Genomic DNA, 20,362 nt, shown 5'->3' with positions numbered 1-20,362 from the left:
CTGCATGTTTGCTCAGGGAAAGATGTGTAGAATTAGTTATATAATGATGTGTAAAATATTTTAATAGATTAGATAGGATAATTTGGTTAGGCTAGTGAATAACAGTCATATAATTCAATTATTGCTGTTGAAGTAAGTTCTATTTTTCTGGATGAATGGATGTTGGCCCCAGGTAGTGCTGTAATTTAAAAAAAAAATTTAGGGCAGATGTTAATTGAACTGAAAATAAGCCTTCTACTAAACCATATGCATTTTGATGAGATTCTTCTTAATGAATAGTGGAAATGTGTTACATTATTTTTCAACAGCTCCTTTTTTGTACTCTTTTCATTATCTTCAAAACCCAGGCTTCCAGGGTTCTCGTTTGCATCTATTTTCATCAGTTGAGTGAAAATTAAATTTGATTTGGTAAGATGATTAATAAAAACGTTTTAAGAATCTAGTTCTCCCTTTAAAAGTTTTTCATAAAATTGTAGAATTTCAGAGGCGATAAGATGTCTGAACTAGATATAAGTAAATTGTTTTTAGCCACTGATTTATATGATTGTTGTGACCCACCTCACAATTCAAGGTACATTGATATATGAATTTTTGCCTTTAGAAATAATTATTTAATAAAAACTTTACTTCATGACCTGGAACAAGCTAGGCATTGAAACTAGAAAGACAAAAATCACCCAGGCAGTTTCCTCAAGGGTCTCCTACTGCATTACAAGAAGAATATACACATACACATACATACATATATACACATATATGTAAATATGAAGTTTAAACCTGGTAAGTTAAAGAGCAGGAGGATGTGGAAATGAGGAAAGAATTTTGAAGTTGGTGGCACTTGCACATTACCTTTGGAGAATTGTGGATGCCAAAAGTAATGGATGAGGAAGGAGTTCATTCGAAGCATGAGTGATGGTCCATGCCAAGAAATGGAGTTGGAAATGAAACGATGCATATGATGATCGCACAAAGAATAGTTTGTCTGGACAATAGAATGGGTCAGGTGGAATAGTGTAAATTAGCTTGTAAAAGTAGATTAAGGGGCAGCTAGGTGGCTCAGTGGATCAAGCGCTGGCCCTGGAGTCAGGAGGACTTGAGTTCAAATCTGGCCTCAGACACATAATACTTCCTAGCTGTGTGACTCTGGGAAAGTCACTCAACCCCAATTCTCTCTCTCTCTCTCTCTCTCTCTCTCTCTCTCTCTCTCTCTCTCACACACACACACACACACACACACACACACACACACACATACACAAAGTAGATTAAGCCTAAATTCTGAGGGGCTTGAAAATCAAAACAGAGGACATTTTTTTAATTGGTTTTAAATTCTAGGATAATGGGAAATCATTGGAGTTTTAGGTATAGGAAGCATTACATGCTCAGCACAGTCATTAAGAAACAACATTTTTATAGATTTATCAATGATAGATTTAGTGGCAGACAGACTTGAGATATGGAGCAGCTAGGTGGCCCAGTGGATAGAATACTGAGGCTGAAGTCAGGAAGATGAGTTCAGATGTGGCCTCAGATACTTGCTAGCTGTGTGACCCTGGACAAGTCACTTAGCCCTATTTGTCTCAGTTTCCTCATCTGTAAAATGAGTAGAAGGAAATGACAGACCATTGCAGTAACCACTCTAGTATATTTACCAAGAAGTTCCAAATGGGGTCACAAAGAGCAAGACGGAGCTGAAATGACTGAACAACAACTATGGTACTTGAGATGGTGGAGACGAGTAGAAAGCTATAACTATACTCTTTGAAAGAAAGAGATGATAAGGATTTGCAAGGAGCAGTGATGTAGTGAAGAGAACTCTGCATATGTGAGCTGAAAGGAGGATGTCGATTGTTTGTCATATGTATCTCATCAGTGCTGACATATAATAATAATAAAAAAAGAACTTTATACATACAATAAACCAGCACTTTTTAAACTGTTTATCATGACCCCATGTGGGGTCATGCAACTGAATGTGGGGGTCATGAAAAATTTGGCAACAGTAAAAGGTTTCTGAATGCACAGCAACCAAAAATTAATTCAAAATCAAATGTGTAATGAATCCGAGGTGTTTCTGACAGTGCGTGCATCATACATCCTCACTACAGCCTTGGTTCTCAACACACAGCATGCTCACTGTGAGAGACGACCTCTCAGAAGTGAAGCCTCCTCAAAGGGTCAATAGTTCTTGTTAGTAGTCCTTGTACTGTTTTAAAAACCCTCCCCCTGTCAAAGCCTGGCTTTTTTAAGCAAGCAGAAATAATTGCCCTACCCCCAAACCGAACTGCTTGCTCTTGCAAAACTTCCTGCCTTTCCTTGTCTCCTGGCAAGTTTGTGAAACAGTTTTTGTTCTCTGTTGTTGGGTAGATTTCCCGAAATAGATTGTGCCCTCAAGGCTTGCACCCATGAGCTGAGAGGAAGGCAGTTAGGGAGGGGGAGTCGCAATTAGGGGTCTATATAATCTTTTTATGCTGAGCAACCCTTGCACTCTTCCACCAGAGCACGTTTTAGGCAGATGGAGGGTGCCCTTTCTCGAGAAAGCTAATAAAGAAATCTTTTTCTTTGTTACATCTGAGTCTGCAGTATTTATTGGTAAGCGTCTTCACGTCCCACACAGTTTTGGGGATTCATCTGGGATTTCATCTCCTTTTTGGGGACTCCCCCAACCCAAATTCAGGGACAGGTGACACACCAGACTTTTCTGGTGGCCTCTGGTTTGGGATTCACCCCTGAGGAGAATCTCAGAGAGGGAGATCTCAGAGTAGCAAAATGGAAGTTATGCAGCACTGGTAATTAGAAGACCACCGCGGCCACCTGTGTGAAGTGAAGGAAATTTTCGGTCACGTAAGTTTGTGCGCACAGACCCCGGTAAGCAGACTGGGAAGGCTTGGAACCTAAGTGGGGAAGCCCATAAAGTGTTGCAAGCCTGGAACGGCAACCCTCTAGGTAACCAGGTTCCCTGGAGTCTAAGCAGAGAGGTCTGTAAGACATCCAAGGGAACTGAAGTCTCGTAAGGGGAAGCCCTATGAGCCCACTTACTCTTTGAGTTGGTAAAGCGGCTATCTGAGAGGATGGGGAAATCAAATCCAAAATCCGGTGGAGACAAGGAAAAGTTACCGGATGTGCCAGCTGATAGTCCCTTGAGATCTAGACTTAGTAATTGGGATGAGCTACCAAAATATAAAGGGAAAGATAAAAAGAAAATGATTACATATGATTTGAGGATTTGAGGATTCTACAGCAGTTTGTTGTATGTCTGTTTTGTGTTCCTGTTTGTGTCTGTGGTGTGAATAAGTATTGACAGTGTGAATAGAGGGTTTGAGAGTAAAAGGTTTGGAAACTTGGAAAAACAAAATAAAATTCTGTCTCCCTCTACATTCTAACTCTGGCCAAGTTTTGAATGTGGAGGGAAAGACAAGAAAGAAAAGGGGAACCTTTTCCCCCTCAGATTAAAAAGAAAGGCAGATTGAGTAGCACCTCATCTTTTCTGCCTCACATAAAAGAGAAAAGTTTTTGTGTACTGGAACACACACAAAAAGGTAATTTATGAGTACCCAAGACAAACATCTTCGGCTGTGCCAAGGGCGGGTGGCTTGTTGGGGGCAGCTGGGTTTAGCAGCTGCTGAGGACATGCTGTTTCCCAACAAACCCCAACTCATTCGAATTGGCAAATATTTTAAATGAAATGTGATGTTCTTAATTTAATGCTTAAGTAAGAGTTTATTACACTGTTTGGCACTAAGGAAAATTGGGAAAATGTATGGGTCTGAAATTTGTTATTGGATGATTGGAAGATGCCTAACACAATGCCTAGCAGAGGGCAGACACTAAAAATGTTAACAACTATTCCTTAATTAGCTTTGTAAGGAAATTTGGAAATACAGTAAACAGAATTGGAACCATCTGATTGGTAATGTGTCTGTTTCAATTTTAACCTCTAGTATTGTTTCAAATTGATATACTTTTGTATCATTATGTCGATTAGCATTTCATAATTTGGATGTTATTAAAATGAATTGAAATACACTAAAGGACAGTGGAAAAATTGTGTAAGACCAGTTATATAACTTTGTCAGCCCTGCTAACCCTGTCTTATAATGTTTGATAACTGCCATTTAGAAAACCAGGTATTTCCACCCTTACCTTAAAGAAGGGCTTATAGCTAAAACAATTTGACTATCACTTATAAGATTGTTAACTAAGTCAATTGTTAATTGATTACCATGTAACTGCCCATTCAAAACAGTCCTACTTGGGATATGGGGGTCGGCAGGCAAGGACACCAAGATTAGCTCCTTCCTGGGAGGACCTGATTGCTCTAAGGGAATCTGTGGCACTGCATGCCTCTCTCTGCCTCAAACTAAAGCAGTTACTCAAAGACCAAGAGAAATTTCTGCTACCTATTTCTAGCACCACCAGGGAATTCCCATTAAGAGACATTCCTTTAGCTCAAGGAGGAATTGGGTATGTGAATGCTCCCCTCAATAGTTTGGAGATTAGGAATTTCAAAAAGGATATGAAGAAACTTATAGAAGACCCCTCTAGGGTCTCAGAACAGTTTAATCAATTTTTGGGTCCAAATTTGCATATTTGAGGAGAGAATGGTATTAATGTCTTATTCACAGGGGAAGAACAAGATCAGATTCAGAGTGCGGCAATGAAGGCCTGGGATGCTGGCCACCTGATAGCACAAGGGGAACTGAAGGGAAAAGAGAAGTCCCCCTTGTAGACCCAAATTTGGAGCATAACAACCTGGCCCATAGAAAGAACATGAGGAAATTATGAGAGATGATAATACAGGGAATTAGAAAAGCCGTTCCCTAGGGGGCGGAGTCAAGATAGCAGAGTGAAAGCTTGAGCTGTCCCCCAAACCCCTCCAAATACCTATAAAAAAATGGCTCTAAACAAATTCTAAAGCAGCAGAACCCACAAAAAGACAGAGTGAAGCAAATTTCCAGCCCAAGACAACCTGGATGGTTGATCAGAAAGGTATTTCGTGGTGGGGGCAGAGTGGAGCACAGTGTGGCATGGGTACACAGGCTGCAGCGAACCTGAAGCAAGCCTCAGAGGACTGAATCTCAGGCAACTGTGGCGCCTTCCAGACCTCTCAACCCACAAACACCCAAGACAACTTAGGTCAGTGGGAAAAGTCTGTTTCTGTGGTGCTAAAAGTAGAGCTAGGTCAGAGCCAGCTCCAGAGCACAGAGCACAGAGCGTGAGCGCCGGGGTGGTGGCTGTGTCCCGAATTTCCAGCCCACAGACTGAGGGGCAATCCAGTGGCTGATCAGAGAGGGATTTCAGGGATTTATTTGTCAGTGCTGAGGCAGGAATTTCATACTTTGCCGGTGCTTGGATCTGGGTCACAGTTCTGGTCGGGGGTCCTGGGGCGAGGAGGAGCCACTGGCCTGGTGGAGCTTGTAGTGGCAGTAGAGAGGAAACATTCACAGTTTCAGGACAGAAAGGAGTGCTTGTGGTCACTAATAGACCACAGCACAGACGAGGAAAGGAATAAACACCTCACCCCTTATCATACCACCTTGCAAGAACTGAAAATTTCCAGGTCTGTACAAGTATCTCTGAAAACAGTTGTACAAAGCCCTGAAGCTTGGGACAGCACATTCTCCACATTAGAGGCAGACTCTTACCTTAACAAAGAGTTTAAAACTCAAGTTATTGGCTGGGATCATGAGCAAGCAGCGCAAAAAGAGTCAGACTGTATTATCTTACTTTGGTGACAAAGAAGATCAAAACATACAACCAGAAGAACACAACAAAGTCAAAGCTCCTACATCCAAAGCCTCCAAGAAAAATATGAATCCATCCCAGGCCTTGGAAGAGCTCAGAAGTGATTTTGAAAAAGCAAGTAAGAGAAGTAGAGGAAAAACTGGGAAGAGAAATGAGAGTGATGCAAGAAAATCATGAAAAACAAGTCAACAGGTTGCTAAAGGAGACCCAAAAAGATACTAAAGAAAATGACACCTTAAAAAATAGCCTAACCCAAACGGCAAAAGAGGTCCAAAAAGGAGAAGACTGCCCTAAAAAGCAGAATTGGCCAAATGGAAAAGGAATAGAGCATTTGGAAGCTAATGACTTTATGAGAAATCAAGACACTGTAAAGTAAGTCCAAAAGAATGAAAAATTAGAAAATAATGTGAAATATCTCATTGGGAAAGCAACTGACCTGGAAAATAGATCCAGGAGAGAGAATTTAAAAATTATTGGACTATCTGAAAACCATGATCAAAAAAAGAGCATAGACTCATCTTTCAAGAAATTATCAAGGAAAACTGCCCTGATATTTTAGAACCAGAGGGCAAAATAGAAATTGAAAGAATCCACCAATCTCCTCCTGAAAGAGATCCCCAAAGGAAAACTCCTAGGAATATTGTAGCCAAATTCCAGAGTTCCCAGGTCAAGGAGAAAATATTACAAGCTGCCAGAAGGAAACAGTTCAAGTACTGTGGAAACACAATCAGGATAACACGAGATTTAGCAGATTCTACATTAAAGGACTGCAGGGCATGGAATGTGATATTCCAGAGGGCAAAGGAGATAGGATTACAACCAAGAATCACCTACCCAGCAAAACTGAGTATAATCCTTCAGGGGGAAAAATGGTCATTCAGTGAAATAGAGTACTTTCAAGCGTTCTTGATGAAAAGACCAGAGCTGAATAGAAAATTTGACTTTCAAATACAGGACTCAAGTGGAACATGAAGAGGTAAACAGGAAAGAGAAATCATAAGAGACTTTTTAAGGTTGAGCTGTTTACGTTCCTGCATGGAAAGACGATATTTGTAACTTATGAGTCCTTTGTCAGTATTAGGGTAGTGGGAGGGAAAAAGTTACATAAGACAGACGGATGGATAGATAGATAGATAGATGTCACAGGGTGAGTTGAAGATGAAGGGGTGATATCTGGAGAATAAAATTAAGGGGTGAGAGAGGATTATACTGGGAGAAGGAGAAAGGGAGAGGTAGAATGAGGCAAACTATCTCACATCAAACAGACAAGAAAAAGCTTTTACAGTGGAGAGGAAGTGGGGGAAGGTGAGAGGGAATGAGTGAATCTTATTCTCATCAGATTTGGCTTAAGGAGGAATAACACACACACTCAGTTAGGTATGGAAATCTGTCTTACCCTACAGGAAAACAAGGGGGAAGGAGACAAGAGAGCAGGGGGATGATAGAGGGAAGGCCAGACTGGGGGAGGGGATAATCAGAAGCAAACACTCCTTTTTAATTTATTTACTTTTAGTTTTCAACATTCACTTCCACAAGATTTTTGAGTCCCACATTTTCACCCCATCTTGCCCCTCCCCTGCCCCAAGATGGCATGCATTCTGAACACCCCTTCCCCTAGTCTGCCCACTCTCTCTCCCCCTCCCTTCTCTTATCCCCTTCCCCTTCTATTTTCTTGTTTGGCAGGATAGATTTCTCTTTTTTGTTTTTTTTTTTTACCTTTGGTAAATTTATTTGCAATGCAAAACACCATCTTTTTAATTTGTGGCAGAATTAGCGAATACAAAACAAAAATGGGCTAAGACATCATCTAAAACTACTCCATTTGTAAGTATTTATTTTAAAAGCCTAGTGAACATTTTCATTAAAAATTTTCAATGTTGACTGATGATAGGAGTTTAAAGTTCCTATTTAGTAAATTAAGCAATGAATTTTTTGCTAAATCAGTGTCTTGACAGATGCTATAATTTAAAAAAAAGGGCACATCTTGGCTGAGTAAGCTTTCAATATCAATTTATAGGTGTATCAACTGGAACCTATTAGAATAATTTTTAAAGTTGAAGGGAGTTCAGGTATTCTGGGCATTTTTGTGTACATCTTTGTATTAGAGTTATTCTACAATATTTGATTTACATAAAAAGAAGTGCCATCAATTATTGCTCAGACAGCTGAGCAGCAAACCTACATTTGCAACAATAAAAATTCACTTAGTTTTGTCATCTTCTAAGTGGTAGCGTTGCTTCATAGCTCTGTATTTTCTAAGGAAGTAAAAGGCTTCTAGCTCTTTTATTACAAATTCTCCTCGTGCAATAAGTTGTCTGATCTTCTCTGGGTCCTTCACATCTTTGTTTTTAAGGAAAGCTGCCTTCAAACGTCTTTTAAAGTAGTCTGCTCCCTTTGGATATTCTCTTCCGAAATGCAGCAGATTTTTATAAACAGTCAAAACTTCTCCTCTTAATGGGTTAGCCATTTTCACTCGTCACTGAAAATATTCAGTCTTCATATGTATAAATGCACATACCTTCTGCCGCAAACCCGGACGCTTTCCGGCACCACCGCCCACCGCGGTGTAAAACTCAAGTAGTCTGGTCGGGCTCCCCTCTCCTGAGAAAGAATGGCAAGGTCAGAGAGAGAGAGCAGGATAGATTTCTTTACCCCATTTCCTATATTTCTTATTTCCCAGTTACATGTGAAAACATTTTTTTCAAACGTATTTTTAAAACTTTGATTTGCAAATTTTCTCCCTCCCTCCCTCCCTATCCACCCTCACTGAAAAGGAAAGCAACTCGATACAGGTTATACATGTGCAGTTATGCAAAACACTTCCATAGTAGTCATGGTGTGAAAAACTAACTCTATTTCCCTTAATCCTATTCTGCCCTAAGTCACATGCAGCCTCAGAAACCTAGTCGCTGTGTGGCCTAGTGCAAGTTGTTTAACCTCTATTTACCTCAGTTTCTTCATTGGTAAATTGGGATAGCAATGTCCCCTATCACACGAGACTGCTGTAAGAATCAATTAAGATCATCTCTGTAAAATACTCAGCACAGTAACTGACAAATAGTTGCTGCTGATGCCATTTGTTTTTGTTTCAAGGAGGACCCATGGCATCACAGGTGATGTCTTGACTTGCTCGTGGATTGGATTTAAGTGACAAAGAGTTGCATAAAGTTGGCAGCTCTCTCTCTCTCTCTCTCTTCTAGAGACATTGAAGTGCAGTGTCAGGACAAAAGTCCAGATGACTGGCTGTCGTCTGAGATACAGTGGATGACCTTGTCATCTTGACATCTGACCAAGCTCTAAGTACTCCATAATTTTTTTCTCATTTGCCCATTGTGCTGGGGGAAATCTTCAACGTGGATATGTAGTCTGAATATACATGTTCACATAACAAAAATGGAAGACAATGAGATTAGGTATTTTTCTCAGCTAACACTGGCACAAGGATGGGAGAGAGAGGAGTGAATTATTAGGCAAACAATACCTAGAAATTACTATGAAGTATAAGACAAATAATTTAAATTGTATGAAATTATTCCATTTCAGGGTTGCATCTGTCACCCAACTCTCACCTGTGGCTTCAAGAAGCTAAAACTGTCCCAGCAGACAGGCTAAACCAGGTAACTGATAGGCCTCAAAGCCATTGGTGAGGCAGGAGGATGTTTAAGATTTCCCCCAGAACAGTGGGCAAATGAGAAAAAAAATTGTATTTTTCATGGACACAATTAACCCAATTGAAATGAAAGTTCAGTGGGCTTTTGGGAAGGAATTAGCTTTGAATTAGAATTAGCTCCAAAGCTTGTAGCACTTCTCCACCAACACCCTGTGAAATGTCAAGGAATAACACATGATTAAAACAGCAGAGGTCATCAGTACAACACAGAAAAACAGCTATGTAGACAGACTTACAAAAAAAAATTAATGCAACAATGTCTAGGTGATTTGTATGTCAAACAACATTTCATAAAACTAATCATGATACACGAGCTCCTTGGCTATAGAGGTATTCTCAAAATCAAAGTTTACTGTTAGAACATAAATATCATAGCTCAGTTTTTATAATTTCAATGCAACAAATTCATAAAACTACATTATAGCTAATAAGAATTTAAGTCTTGTTTCAAAACATTCCTTGACATTTGTGTGTGTGTGTGAGGCAATTGGGGTTCAGTGACTTGCCCTGAGTCACACAGCTAGTGAGTGTTATGTGTCTGAGGCCGGATTTGAACTCAGGTCCTCCTGAATCCAGAGCCGGTTTACATTTCTTTAAACTTTTCAGAAGGAATAAAAAGCTATGGATACTTTAAGCAGGTGATAATTTATTGTTCCTTCATAACCTCAGAGCACAATATATTGCTCAACAAATAATATATATTTATACAATAAATAAACACTTATTTACAGAGGAATTCTGTGAAGACTGTATCTCATAATAGGTTATGGTATTTCTTTAAATAATAAAAGTTAGAACTTAATAAGCAAAGCCTAATCTGTGTAACTTGCTAGAAGAAAAGGACAATGGATAAACCAGAAGTTGTTTGCTAGAATATCATTTCTCCCTTAAAAAAATGCTATTTTATACAAACTTATGTTTGGAATTGATATTAGAGGCCAACATCTATAAATAAGAATTTCTTCTACCTCATATCCAAAATACATACATGCATATACATGTACATACATATATGCACACATACATACATACATACACATGTTAGTAACCCTTTGCTTGAAGATTTTCATTGATATATGATCATAAATTTCAAGAAGACCAATTTTAGGATAGGTCTCCTTGTTAGATTTTTTTCACATTCTCTTCAAAATTTGCATCCATTGCTCTTTATTATCCCAGGCAGAATTAAGTAGAATATGAAAAGGCTTTTCCACATATAAATGCTCCATTTAACTGAAGAGAACAAGTCAACTTTGCCTCCACTATTTATCTCTAATCTTCTCTTCTCTAAACCAACTTACTCTGCAGTTATTATACATTGTGATCCTGAGGATCTAACCATCCCTTAAAGGTGGGTTAAATTATATTTTGGTGACCAAATGACACATTTGGAATTCTCTGTATTTTATCTCTAGTTTGAATAAATGGAAAGAAAAAAAAAAGTATCCTAGTTTTCAGCCCATCAAGAAAGTAACGGGTTTTTTTACTATTTAAAACCATGAAATACAGCATGAAGAGCAATTATTTCATTGCTACAATGAAACAAATATTATCTATGTGAATTGAATCACAAAACAAATAATTTAACATGCAGACATGCATTCTCTTTATTTATCGTAATATTCCTTAAAAAAATGGAATTCTTGCACACCTTTCTCCTAAGCTCGGAAAATTATTCCCAGCCAATCATTAGGATACTTCTCATTATTTCTAGCTTTATACTAATTGTGACTACATATCTCAAAATATAAATTTAATATACATTTCATCTCATGCTATTAAGAACATTTTTATATTATATATAGATATATGAGATATAATATAACATGACATAACATAACACAACATATATTCTATTACATTGCATTATATTATATCATATTATAGTATAGTATAGTATAGTATAGTATAGTATAGTATAGTATAGTATAGTATAGTATAGTATAGTATAGTACGGTGTGGTATGGTGTGGTCTGCTATGGTATGGTATGGTATGGTATAGTATAGGATAGTATAGTATGTTATGTTATGTTATTATGTTGTATGTATATATACACATATATGTGTGTATATATATACATATGTATACACATACACACCCCCATATATATATGTGTATATATATATACATATATATATGTAATCTTCTATAGTGAGGTGAATGATAATGAAAATGATAACCTGAATTATTCCATCTAAGATTATGCAAATGTAATTATCTATGATAAGCATAAGGGTATAATCTTTGAATGAATCTGCCTAATAATAAAATAAAGCTACCTAAATTGGTATTTAAAGTGTGAATGAGAGTTTCAGCAGTTGTGTGTGTGTGTGTGTGTGTGTGTGTGCGCGTGTGTTTGTGTGCATGTGTAAAATGAAACCTATACAACAGAATAATTGTGACTAAGCTGAATCACACTGAACCATTTCAGTCTCTTGGGTGCTGGAAATGGAGACCATTTCCCAAATGACTCCTGCATTGGCAAACTGGAATACTTTGCTCTAACTTTTTCGAGTAGCAGTTTTTTCTACTGCTTTGCTCTCTACAGTTTATTTTTAACAATATTTTATTTTCCCAAATTACGTGTAAAAAACATTTAATTTTAACTTTTTTTAAAAATTGAGTTCCAATTTCTCTCTCTCTCTCTCTCCCTCTCTTCTCCTGTCCCTGAAATGGTTAGAAATTTTATATAGGTTACATATGAACAATCATGTAAACATATTTCCTTTTTAATCATTTTGTGGAAGAAAAAAGAGAGCAAAATGTAGTATGCTTCTGTCTGTTTTTAGACTCCATCAGTTATTTCTCTGGAGGTGGATAGCATTTTCTTTCTCCCTCCTTCATTATTTATTTATGCATTTATATATCTTTTTGTTTTATGGATAGCTATATAATCCATCTTGAGCCACCTTGAATTTCTGAAATCGTTTTTTTATGAATCTAGGTGCAACACTGTACAATCAAACCTACTAAATACTATACATTTGCACTTATTTAATTTCTCCCCTAAATGTTTGTGAACCTCAAGACTGCATCCTAGGCTCTCTCTTATTCTTTTTCTGCACACTCACTTTTTGTGACCAAGGATCCCATGTTTTCAATGATTATTTCCATGCAGTCTCCTATATCTATGTAGCCAGCCTTAGCTTTTTTCTCTTGATAATTATTTCTCCCTCACCAACTTCCCATTTGACATTTCGGACTGGATATCTCTGAGACATCTCAAGCATGATGTGGACAAGAATTCATTGTAACTGCTCCTTTAGTTTTTTTTTTTTTACAATTACAAATACATGAGGCCATTGTTAAATTTTATGGCCACAATATCTCTCATATGATTCTTCTATCCACTTAACAAATACCCCCATTCAGATTCTTTTACTTGAATTATAGTAATGGCCTACTTATTGATCCCTCTTCCTCAATTTTTCCCTCACAAATATCCTCCACATTGCTGCCAGATTTATCTTCCTAAGTTACAATACTATATCCTCCTTTTATTATGATATCTACAAATTTGCAAAAAAATTAACAAGTTGTTAAATTTGATTTTTTTTTCCTTTCAGTCTTGATTTTTCTTGTTTTCCTAAAATCCCTCTGACATTAACTATTCTTATCATCTGCCATCTTAGCAGTTTGCTGGGCTTATTTTCTCCAACTTTCCCTCATTGTAGTTTTGTTATTCCAGCATTAAATATTGTTAGCTTTGCTTTTTCTACCCTCTCCTAAGACTTAATATACTCATTTTTGATGTGATTATAGCTTTAATTTCTTTACCTGAAATCTGCCTGTTCATATCCTTTGACCATTTAAAAATTGTAGAATAACTTGTCTTCTTATAAATTTGATTAAATTCTTTATATATTTTAGGAATGAGGTCTTTATCAGACATACTGGCTATAAAAATTGTTTCCCAGCTTTCTGCCTCCCTTCTAATCTTGGTTGCATTGGCTTTGTTTGTGTAAAATATTTTTAATTTGATGTAACTGAAATCATCAATTTTGCATTTCATGATGTTGCCTGCCTCTTGTTTGGCCATAAATTCTTTCCTTCCCCATAGATCTGACAGGTAAACTTGCTCTCCTCATTTGCTTATAGTATCTCTCTTTATGTCTAAATCATGTACCAATTTTGACATCATCTTGGTATATGGTATAAGACATTAGTCTCTGCCTAGTTTCTGCCATACTCTTTTCCAGTTTTCCCAGCAGTTTTTGTCAAATAGTGAGTTCTTATCCCAGTATCTAGTCTTTGGGTTTATCAAACAGTAGATTACTATAATCATTGACTACTGTGTCTTGTGTACCTAACCTATTGTACTGACCAACCACTCTATTTCTTAGCCAGTACCAGATAGATCAGAGGATTGCTGCAGTTTTAGATAGAATTTTGGATATGGTATAGCTAGACTGGTGTGGGTGGTGCTGCTCTAACAGATGATCTGAATCATTCATTAGAACTGTAATAACTACCTTATGCAGATTCATTAATGGATGCTTAGAACCCTAGGGTTAGATTCTGAAGACCTGGCTTCTCATTAAGAAATGAAAAGTGGCATGGGAGGGAAGCTATCCCTACAGAGAAAGGTGAGGTAAGACTTATCTATTTAAAGAGATTTAACTGCTTTAAAAGGATAAGTTTAGATGGAAATTGGTGATGTACTTTTTGTTTTTTGAGAGGGCACATTTTAATGTTTAAGAGATAGGTAGATTTCTTTTTTCTTCATCTGACTTCTGCTTTCATAGATATATGGAGCTCTTGATAAGGTAACTTGCTCTAAAATCAAATTCACAATTATCTTGCTACTTGTAGCTTGAGAGAGCTAACCATGTCACTAGTAGTTTAAAATCCTTGCCAGAGTCACATACTTATGATGTTTCTAAGAAAGGGCTTTAGCTCAATGGTTTCTGATTATATGGCTGGCCTGCTAGCCACTATCTCAGGCTCAATGACTCTGAAAACATAAGTACATGTACAAATCTGTACACAAAAAGGATAGTTCTGGAGACCATACCTGTGATTATATTGGCATAAAATTTTCCCTCTACCAACATAAGTCAGGACCTTTCCTGCAACTTAGAAAGTTGTCTAGGGGTTAAGGAGTTAAGTAATTTTCAAGGACAGCACAGATGTTATGCCTCAGAGGCAGGACATGTACCCAGTTCTTCTTGACTTCTAGGTCAGTTCGCTATCCAAAATTCTATGCTGTCCATGTGCTTACTATAATTCTAATTCTATTTATCAAAACTAAAAGCAGATGAACTTTGTATCATTCTTCCTGAAAAAAAAAATATTTCACTATCACCTTCCATGTCTCTGATTTCAGGAGTGATTTTTTGTTTTGTCTACTTTTGTAGCAATATCCTCTAGACTTATTTCTGTGATCTCAAATAAGGATCAAGATTTGGTAAAGCCTCAATGGCATAATTTACATAATGCCCAGAAAGGTGTCTATTGAGACTTCCATACAAATCTCTACTTTACATGGAGTTTGTTCATATTACAATCATGAAAAGACCGAAGAACATGAAGGGCAGGCTAACAGTTTATGGAGTGTATATTACATCATCAAAGCAAGGGATTGTGGTGTTAAAGTAAATGTTAGTAATAGGTTGTTACTGACAGTCACCATCCACAAATCAGAGTGAGTAATGAGTTATGGGTCAAAAGAACACATACTACTTAAATAATTTGTTATTTACTGACTAAAGGAAAATACATATTTGAAAAGTAAGCAAAATCTTCGAGGCCTCAGTTTTTATTATAGAAACCCAGGATCACTTCGGTCAACCTCCTAAGTGCTTGGCAGAGGGCATTAAGGGCCCAAGGTCTCTCAGTTTGTTTTTCAAGGCATCCAGGAGGTACAGTAGAGTGCTGGGGCTGCAGTCAGGAAGACTCATCTTCCTGAGTTCAAATCCAGCCTCAGACACTTAAATGCTATGTGACCTTGAGTGATTCACTTAACCATGTCTGCCTCAGTTTCCTCATTTGTAAAATGAGCTGGTGAAGGAAATGGCAAACTATTGCAGTATATTTTCCAAGAGAACTTCAAATGGGGTCACAAAGAATTGGACATGATTGAAACTACTAAACAAGAGAATGCTTCTCGAAGATAGAATCAACTTTAAGGTGACTGACCTCTTCCTGTAGATAGAGAAAGAAAAAAAAGCTCCTAAAACTCTAATCTTGAGAATTTGAACCTACTCAAACAAGCAAAAAAAAAGAAAAGAAAGAAGAGGACCGCGGTTACTTTAATAATATGATTCTTTTAATGAAAATTTCCAACTCTCATTGCCTTTGTAGGTATTCTATGTATTAGGACAATATCTGGTATAGGGGTAGATGGCAGCTCGTCACGATTTTCCTTGACCCACTCTACCACCAAAGGTAAGTTTGACGGCTGTGCTAATTCACTTAATTTTTTTTGGAAATGGCTTTTGCTGATTCAATCAGTCATAAAGAGGAGCATCATTTGCCTTTAATGTTAACCATTGGCAAGAAGCAGGAAAATAAATCTTGTTCTTTTTTGTTTGTTTGTTTTGTTTTGTTTTTATTTTTATCTCAGCATCATACATTATGCAGTGTTCATTTACTTAATCCCTTCATTTTGCTGATAAAACAACTGAGCTTGCATAAGGTTAAATGAATTGCCAAATGGAATTTAACTATTATTCGGCAGACTCAGATATCAAACAAAGGTCTTCAGCTCCAAAGAGATACATTGTTCTTCTGGCTATGCTGGACATTATATGACCATCCTACACTGCTTACTAACTTCTTAACATGGAGATTTGGGTTCTGTTTTTTGGTTTCTTTTTTTTTTCCTAAAGCTATCTGTTATACTTATTATTCCATTTGTGAACTTTTCAAAATGTAAGTTCTTTCTGAATAAAATTCAGTTCAGGATTTTTTTTTAATAATCAAGAATCATAGATGCCATAAAGAGGGGCTTGGGCCTGGGAGTTAATGAGACCTGAGTGCAAATCTTGCCTGAGACATTTATTATCCGTGTGAATCTGGGGAAGTCATTTAACCTCTGTCTGCTTCAGCTTTCTCAACTGCAAAATGGGATATAACACCTATATAGAAGGATTGTTCTGAGAAGCAAATGAGATAATACTTGCAAAGTACTCATTACACTGCCTGGCACAAAGTAAGTGCTACTTAATATTTATTACTTCTCTGATAGAACTGGAAGGGATTTTAGAGATCAGTCAGTCTGCGGTCTCCCAGCTAAAGTATATGAGTATATAAAAATAAGAGCCATTCCCAAATTGATAAATGATCAAAAGATGTGAACTATTTTCAGAAGAAATCATCCAAGCTATTTATAGCCATATGGAAAAATGTTTTAACTCATTATTTATTGGAGAAATGCGAATTTAAACAATTCTGAGGTACTACCTTATACCTACTAGATTGGCTAATAGGACAGAAAAGGGAATTGCAAAATGTTGGAGGGGATATTAGAAAATTGAGACATTAATGCACAGTTGGTTTAGTTGTGAATTAATTTAAGCATTGTATAGAACAATTTTGAACTAGGTTTAAAGGGCTACAAAACCATGCATATCCTTTGACCTATCAATATCATTATTAGGTCTGTATCCCAAGAGAGATAAAAAACAAAAAGGAAAAGGACCTATATGTACAAAAATATTTATAGCAGCTCTTTTCTGGTGGCAAAGAATAGGAAATTGAGGCAATGCCCATCAATTGGGTAATGGCTGAACAAGTTGTGGTATATGAATGTAATGGAATAATACTCTGCTATAAGAAATGGTGAACAGGATGCTCTCAGGAAAAAAAAATCCTGGAAAGACTTACATGAGCTGATGCAAAGTGAAATACACTGTATACAGAGTAACAGCAATATTGTAAAATGATCAACTGTGAATGACTTAGCTCTTCTCAGGAATACAATGATGCAAGACAACTCTGAATGGCTTATTAAGAAAAATGCTATCCATCCTCAGGGAAAGAACTGATGGTATCTGAATACAGATTAGAACATACTTTTTTTTACTTAATTTTTCTTGAGGTTTTCCTTTAATATATGTTTTCTTTCACAACATGAGTAATATAAAAATGTTTTACGTGACTACACATGTATAATCTATATCTATTTAGCTTGTCTTATCTATGAGCAGGGATTTGGGTGGGAAAAGGGAGAGAACTTGGAACCCAAAGTTTTATAACCAAATGTTAAAAATGTTTGGGGAAAATAAAATACTAAACAAATTTTAAAAATGAAAAAAATAAAGAGAAAGTATGTGAGAGGTTTGATGAGAAAATATAGAGAATAATTTGGAATGATCATATTCTTATTTTGCTATAAATTCTTATTTTTATTTCTTGTGCATAAATATACATGTAAACTATAGATCCCTCCTCACTGTATATTGTACATGGAATACCAAGAGATTTACTGAATGCCAAGTGGATACAGAGACCAAAATAGCTAATGAATCCAGTTCTAGAAAAAAAGAAATCACTCATTTTTTTCCAGGGGCACTTTTTTCTGGGGTTGGGATTTCCAAAAATTGAGATTTTTTTCTTTAAAAATTATATATAATTATATTATTATTTATATATTATACAATTATATAAAATATGTATTATATAAATATATAAAATAAAACTAAAATCTACATTTTTTCATATTATAAAATAAATGAGGCTGAGTTGGGGCCTAAAGACAAATATTCTTTTGGATGATGATGTTGACAAAAATTCAGATTCACGTTCCGGTACACATTACAACAGAATTCCACATCAACTCTTCTCTGGGGACGATAGGAACAGCTCATATTTCTACAAAATCAAATTCAAAATTTGTAATTTACAATCAAGGACAACTACTTGTTGATTTTAGAGTTAACTGGCTTATGGTTTGTCCAGAATCACAGAACTAAGATATGGTGAAGATGGGGCTTGAGCTCACAGGTTTGTGATTCTATTCTTCTCTAGCCACTCTCTTGTTCTGGTGGTTCCCCTGAATGAGGAGAGAAGGGACCGAGGTTGTAGGTGGTAGGGCTGGTGAAGAGGAGATCATGTGAATGCCACAAATGGTAAAAATGAACATGGACTGCTGGAGCTCCATGAGCAAAGAGCTGGTTGGAGTAGAGACATGTGAGAACAAAGACAACTTAAAGAGTGTAACCTATATTGAGTTCTTTGTCAGGTCTCATTTTCTTCATTCAGTGAGCGTGTCAATTTGCATTTTCTCCGTACTACAAGCACTTAGTGTCCTACTTCTATTCCATCAATTCTGAATGAATCTTAGAGATTCAATAAGCATTTACAGGATAAAGCTGGGGAATTATTTAATTAAGGGCACCTTAGAATCTAACTATAGAATTTAAGAACAAGCAGTATCTTTAGAGATGACCTAACAAATAACCCTTAATTTTCTAGAAAGAATTTGAGACCCAGAGGGATGAAATTATTTTTCCATCCTAAATTCATTATTTCCACAGATGGAATACACAGAAAAAGTGGCAGAAGAAAATCTCACTCTCATGAGGGAATTTATTCTTCTGGGATTTTCTGACCTTCCCAACCTCCAAGGTTTCTCTTTGGAATTTTTTTGATCATCTATATGAGTATCCTCATAGGAAATGGCCTCATCATCGTCATTACCAAGGTTGATCCAACTCTTCAAACTCCCATGTACTTTTTCCTGGGTAACTTTTCCCTCTTGGAATCTGTTACACATCAGTGACTCTCCCCAGAATGCTGACAAACCTTTGGACACAGAACAGAGTCATTTCTTTGATGGCGTGTGCTATACAACTTTCATTTTTTCTTATTCTGGGAGTCACTGAGAGCTTCCTTCTGGCTGTGATGGCTATGATCGTTATGTGGCCATTTGCAAGCCTCTCTACTACTCTCTTATCATGAACCACAAAGTTTGTGTCCAGTTGGTGGCTGTCTCCTGGATCACTGGGATCCCCGCACAATTAGCACAGACGTATAAGGTAATATCGCTTCCCTTCTGTTTTAATGAACTCAATCATGTTTTCTGTGATGTTCCTCCATTGCTAAAGGTGGCCTGTGGGGATACCTCTGTGCAAGAATTCTCTGTCTACGCTGTTGTTGTGCTACTTGGCCTGGTTCCCTTTCTATCCATTCTTGGATTCTATCTTAAAATCATCACTACCATCCTGAACTTGCCATTGATTACAGGGAGACAAAAGGCCTTTTCCACTTGTTCTTCCATCTTATAGTTGTGGGGTTATTCTATGGATCTGGCATTATTACATATCTGATACCAAAATCTAGCCAATCAGGGATAGAAAAATTTCTGTCTCTTTTCTATACCACTGTGACCCCTATGTTTAACCCCATTATATACAGTTTGAAAAACAAAGATGTTATTGCTGCATTAAAGAAATTACTAAACAAATTATTAGCCTGATTGAGCAAATATCTATCCTTACATAATATTGATGCTTCACTTTTAAACTAAATTTTAAATTTTAAAATTTTGAAATCTTAGAGTAATCCAAAGAAATCATAAATTTCTACCTGTAACTCTACAACATATATGATAATGTTTGATTTTGGACTCCTAGTCTTGTGAAACCTCACTCTTCAGAGGCAGCCTATTCTTTTTGGGATAGCTTTCATTGTTGGTCAGCTTTTTTGGGGGGCTGAGGCTATCAGGGTTAAGTGAATTTCCTAGGGTCACACAGCTAGTAAGTATCATGTGTCTGAGGCCAGATTTGAACTCAGGTCCTCCTCACTCCAAGTCTGGTGCTCTATCCACTGTGCAACCTAACTGCCCCATCAGCTATTTTCTTTTATCAAACATAAATATGCTTCTCTGAAAGTTCCTTTTTTTTTTTTTCAGGGACTGTCTAGCTCCTTTTTTGGAGAGGTGACCCCTCATTAGCAACTTGACCATTATTCCAACATTCCTTTCTCTTCTGTCGTGAATGTCT

At 36.9% G+C, this 20,362-nt stretch overlaps 2 pseudogenes; one reads left to right on the top strand and one right to left on the bottom strand.

The window, feature by feature from the left end:
* Positions 1 to 7,945: 7,945 nt before the first annotated feature.
* On the bottom strand, positions 7,946 to 8,212 carry LOC110199688 (electron transfer flavoprotein regulatory factor 1 pseudogene; annotated as a pseudogene).
* A 10,683-nt stretch (positions 8,213 to 18,895) lies between these two features.
* On the top strand, positions 18,896 to 19,836 carry LOC110199638 (olfactory receptor 10AG1-like; annotated as a pseudogene).
* The last annotated feature ends 526 nt before the right edge of the window (positions 19,837 to 20,362 follow it).

This window comes from Phascolarctos cinereus, unplaced genomic scaffold (assembly GCF_003287225.1).
Source record: "Phascolarctos cinereus isolate Bilbo 61053 unplaced genomic scaffold, phaCin_HiC Scaffold_9;HRSCAF=440, whole genome shotgun sequence".
Lineage (NCBI taxonomy): Eukaryota > Metazoa > Chordata > Mammalia > Diprotodontia > Phascolarctidae > Phascolarctos > Phascolarctos cinereus.
The sequence above is the reverse complement of the archived record's forward strand: the minus strand, read 5'-3'. Positions and strand labels throughout refer to the sequence as shown.